The sequence below is a fragment of the Salvelinus alpinus genome, chromosome 14 (genome assembly GCF_045679555.1).
Source record: "Salvelinus alpinus chromosome 14, SLU_Salpinus.1, whole genome shotgun sequence".
NCBI classification, from domain to species: domain Eukaryota; kingdom Metazoa; phylum Chordata; class Actinopteri; order Salmoniformes; family Salmonidae; genus Salvelinus; species Salvelinus alpinus.
The window spans coordinates 53,591,478-53,596,371 of NC_092099.1; the positions used below are offsets into that span (position 1 = coordinate 53,591,478).

Here is a 4,894-nt window from a genome sequence, read left to right on the forward strand (position 1 = left end):
CCCTGGTATAAAGAAAATACCCGAGCTCTGAAGCAAGCTTCCAGAAAATTGGAACAGAAATGGCGCCACACCAAACTGGAAGTCTTCCGACTAGCTTGGAAAGACAGTACCGTGCAGTATCGAAGAGCCCTCACTGCTGCTCGATCATCCTATTTTTCCAACTTAATTGAGGAAAATAAGAACAATCCAAAATGTATTTTTGATACTGTCGCAAAGCTAACTAAAAAGCAGCATTCCCCAAGTGAGGATGGCTTTCACTTCAGCAGTAATAAATTCATTAACTTCTTTGAGGAAAAGATCATGATCATTAGAAAGCAAATTACAGACTCCTCTTTAAATCTGCGTATTCCTCCAAAGCTCAGCTGTCCTGAGTCTGCACAACTCTGCCAGGACCTAGGGTCAAGAGAGACACTCAAGTGCTTTAGTACTATATCTCTTGACACAATGATGAAAATAATCATGGCCTCTAAACCTTCAAGCTGCATACTGGACCCTATTCCAACTAAACTACTGAAAGAGCTGCTTCCTGTGCTTGGCTGTCATATGTTGAACATAATAAACGGCTCTCTATCCACCGGATGTGTACCAAACTCACTAAAAGTGGCAGTAATAAAGCCTCTCTTGAAAAAGCCAAACCTTGACCCAGGAAATATAAAAAACTATCGGCCTATATCGAATCTTCCATTCCTCTCAAAAATTTTAGAAAAAGCTGTTGCGCTGCAACTCACTGCCTTCCTGAAGACAAACAATGTATACGAAATGCTTCAGTCTGGTTTTAGACCCCATCATAGCACTGAGACTGCACTTGTGAAGGTGGTAAATTACCTTTTAATGGTGTCAGACCGAGGCTCTGCATCTGTCCTCGTGCTCCTAGACCTTAGTGCTGCCTTTGATACCATCGATCACCACATTCTTTTGAAGAGATTGGAAACCCAAATTGGTCTACACGGACAAGTTCTGGCCTGGTTTAGATCTTATCTGTCGGAAAGATATCAGTTTGTCTCTGTGAATGGTTTGTCCTCTGACAAATCAACTGTACATTTCGGTGTTCCTCAAGGTTCCGTTTTAGGACCACTATATATTTTAACTCTTGGGGATGTCATTCGAAAACATAATGTTAACTTTCACTGCTATGCGGATGACACACAGCTGTACATTTCAATGAAACATGGTGAAGCCCCAAAATTGCACTCGCTAGAAGCCTGTGTTTCAGACATAAGGAAGTGGATGGCTGCAAACGTTCTACTTTTAAACTCGGACAAAACAGAGATGCTTGTTCTAGGTCCCAAGAAACAAAGAGATCTTCTATTGAATCTGACAATTAATCTTGATGGTTGTAAAGTCGTCTCAAATAAAACTGTGAAGGACCTCGGCGTTACTCTGGACCCTGATCTCTCTTTTGATGAACATATCAAGACTGTTTCATGGACAGCTTTTTTCCATCTACGTAACGTTGCAAAAATCAGAAACTTTCTGTCCAAAAATGATGCAGAAAAATGTATCCATGCTTTTGTTACTTCTAGGTTAGACTACTGCAATGCTCTACTTTCCGGCTACTCAGATAAAGCACTAAATAAACTTCAGTTAGTGCTAAATACGGCTGCTAGAATCCTGACTAGAACCAAGAAATTTGATCATATTACTCCAGTGCTAGCTTCCCTACACTGGCTTCCTGTTAAGGCAAGGGCTGATTTCAAGGTTTTACTGTTAACCTATAAAGCGTTACATGGGCTTGCTCCTACCTATCTTTCCGAGTTGGTCCTGCCGTACATACCAATACGTACGCTACGGTCACAAGACGCAGGCCTCCTAATTGTCCCTAGAATTTCTAAGCAAACAGCGGGAGGCAGGGCTTTCTCCTATAGATCTCCATTTTTATGGAACAGTCTGCCTACCCATGTGAGAGACGCAGACTCGGTCTCAACCTTTAAGTCTTTACTGAAGACTTATCTCTTCAGTAGGTCATATGATTGAGTGTAGCCTGGCCCAGGAGTGTGAAGGTGAACGGAAAGGCTCTGGAGCAACGAACCGCCCTTGCTGTCTCTGCCAGGCCGGTTCCCCTCTCTCCACTGGGATTCTCTGCCTCTAACCCTGTTACAGGGGCTGAGTCACTGGCTTGCTGGTGCTCTTTCATGCCGTCCCTAGGAGGGGTGCGTCACTTGAGTGGGTTGAGTTACTGACGTGATCTTCCTGTCTGGGTTGGCGCCCCCCCTTGGTTTGTGCTGTGGTGGAGACCTTTGTGGGCTATACTCGGCCTTGTCTCAGGATTGTAAGTTGGTGGTTGAGGATTTCCCTCTAGTGGTGCGGGGGCTGTGCTTTGGCAAAGTGGGTGGGGTTATATCCTTCCTATTTGGCCCTGTCCGGGGGTTTCTTTGGATGGGGCCACAGTGTCTCCTGACCGCTCCTGTCTCAGCCTCCAGTATTTATGCTGCAGTAGTTTGTGTCGGGGGGCTAGGGTCAGTTGGTTACCTGGAGTACTTCTCCTGTCTTATCCAGTGTCCTGTGTGAATTTAAGTATGCTCTCTCTAATTCTCTCGTTCTCTCTTTCTCTCTGAGAACCTGAGCCCTAGGACCATACGTCAGGACTACCGGGCATGATGACACCTTGCTGTCCCCAGTCCGCCTGGCCTTGCTGTTATTCCAGTTTCAACTGTTCTGCCTGTGGTTACGGAACCCCTACCTGTCCCAGACCTGCTGTTTTCAACTCTTAATGATCGGCTATGAAAAGCCAACTGAGATTTATTCCTGATTATTATTTGACCATGCTTGTCATTTATGAACATTTTGAAAATCTTGGCTCTCTCTAATTTTCTCCTTCTCTCTTTCTTTCTCTCGGAGGACCTGAGCCCTAGGACCATACGTCGGGACTACCGGCCGTGGTGACGCCTTGCTGTCCCCAGTCCGCCTGGCCTTGCTGCTATTCCAGTTTCAACTGTTCTGCCTGCGGTTATGGAACCCCTACCTGTCCCAGACCTGCTGTTTTCAACTCTTAATGATCGGCTATGAAAAGCCAACTGAGATTTATTCCTGATTATTATTTGACCATGCTTGTCATTTATGGAAATTTTGAAAATCTTGGCTCTCTCTAATTTTCTCCTTCTCTCTTTCTTTCTCTCGGAGGACCTGGGCCCTAGGACCATGCGTCGGGACTGCCGCCCGTGGTGACTCCTTGCTGTCCCCAGTCCGCCTGGCCTTGCTGCTATTCCAGTTTCAGCTGTTCTGCCTGCGGTTATGGAACCGCCACCTGTCCCAGACCTGTTGTTTTTCAACTCTTGATGATCGGCTATGAAAAGCCAACTGAAAATTATTCATGATTATTATTTGACCATGCTTGTCACTTATGAACATTTTTGAACATCTTGGCATAGTTCTGTTATAATCTCCACCCGGCACAGCCAGAAGAGGACTGGCCACCCCTCATAGCCTGGTTCCTCTCTAGGTTTCTTCCTAGGTTTTGGCCTTTCTAGGGAGTTTTTCCTAGCCACCGTGCTTCTACACCTGCATTACTAGCTGTTTGGGGTTTTAGGCTGGGTGTCTGTACAGCACTTAGAGATATTAGCTGATGTACGAAGGGCTATATAAAATAAAATTGATTGATTGATTGATTGATCAGTCCGCTTGGTTCCGAGAGAGTCTCAGTGCACACCAGACTCCACCAGAAGGTGCCGCAGGTCCTGAAGGTGGACGACAGAGAGATGAGACAGGTCCTGTCGGGTACCCCTGGACCAGCTCAGACCCCTGTCTGTCGACTCCCAGAGGATCACCTCGGGGACCAGCTACATCCACCCAACAGGTGAGCACCCTCTGGTACCCCTCCTTCCTCTCAGTACATTTAGGTTTGTACTATGCAGTCAGATTATTGACGAGTCTTTGGGAAATGCTCTGTCTGGGTAGGTATATTTAGGAATTAAAGAATGAATGGATGAATAAATTAATCGAGTTGGCTGTTGTTGAAATGTTTTTCTTTCTATCCTCCAGTGCCTCAGATAGGAGATCCCAGTAGTTGCAGGTAGGGGATATTCTCGTAGAGGACGTCAGTGTAGGTGGTGAAGAAAAGGGAGAGTTAAACAGACTGGTGTCCCAGTCTCTTTCATCGGTTCTTGGGACAGGAGGGTCCTATAGGGGGAAAGGTCCAGTGGTCCACCCGAAGACTGAGGGAAGCAAGTCTGGGAAGGCAGTCATCCTCCTCCCAAAGCAGCCTATGGCCAACTGGGGGGGCAGGTAACGAGACCTATTCACGCATTCATCCATGGACATGTTGAATGAATTAACATGCAATGCATTGCACTATAGTGTTCCACAGTGTTCTCAGAGCTGGTTCAGATCCACCTGGATTGACTAACTCTCACACTCAACAGGTGGAACCAAAGACCACAACTCCAGCGAGGCATGGTACAAGGCAGCGGAGGACCTTGGGCCTGAAGGTGTGGCACTGAAGGAAGGAGGTCTGGCTGTGGTCATGGACGAGGGTGAAAATGGGGGCCTGGTCACAAGCATTTCGCTACACTCGCATTAACATCTGCTAACCATGTGTATGTGACAAATAAAATTAGATTTATTTGATTTGAGTAGTGGAAAAAGCTGCATGACGGAGAGAAGATTTTCCATTCACAGATGTTTGAGTTTCAAGTGTTTCAAAGTACATCGTTTGGGATGGGTCGTAGTTCAGTATTTGACTGAATATAGCTGAATTTGATGTTTCGGTAACACAGAATCGGTAGGTACATAAGGTTTTCATAACACATTCATAACACAAACACAACACGTTCATAAGAAGTGTTTAAACATTAATTTATATTTTTCTTTATGAGTCATTAGGGAAAGGAGAAGGATCAGAGCTCCTTCCTATGCGTCACAGACCTACCCTGTGATGTAACGGAGGTAAGCCTCAGTA

The 4,894-nt window shown here is 45.7% G+C and overlaps 1 long non-coding RNA gene across 1 annotated transcript; it reads left to right on the top strand.

The window, feature by feature from the left end:
- Positions 1 to 627: 627 nt before the first annotated feature.
- On the top strand, positions 628 to 4,644 carry LOC139539078 (uncharacterized). The gene is made up of 3 exons (XR_011667866.1): positions 628 to 3,793; positions 3,979 to 4,221; positions 4,359 to 4,644. It is a non-coding gene; the product is annotated as an uncharacterized lncRNA (long non-coding RNA).
- The last annotated feature ends 250 nt before the right edge of the window (positions 4,645 to 4,894 follow it).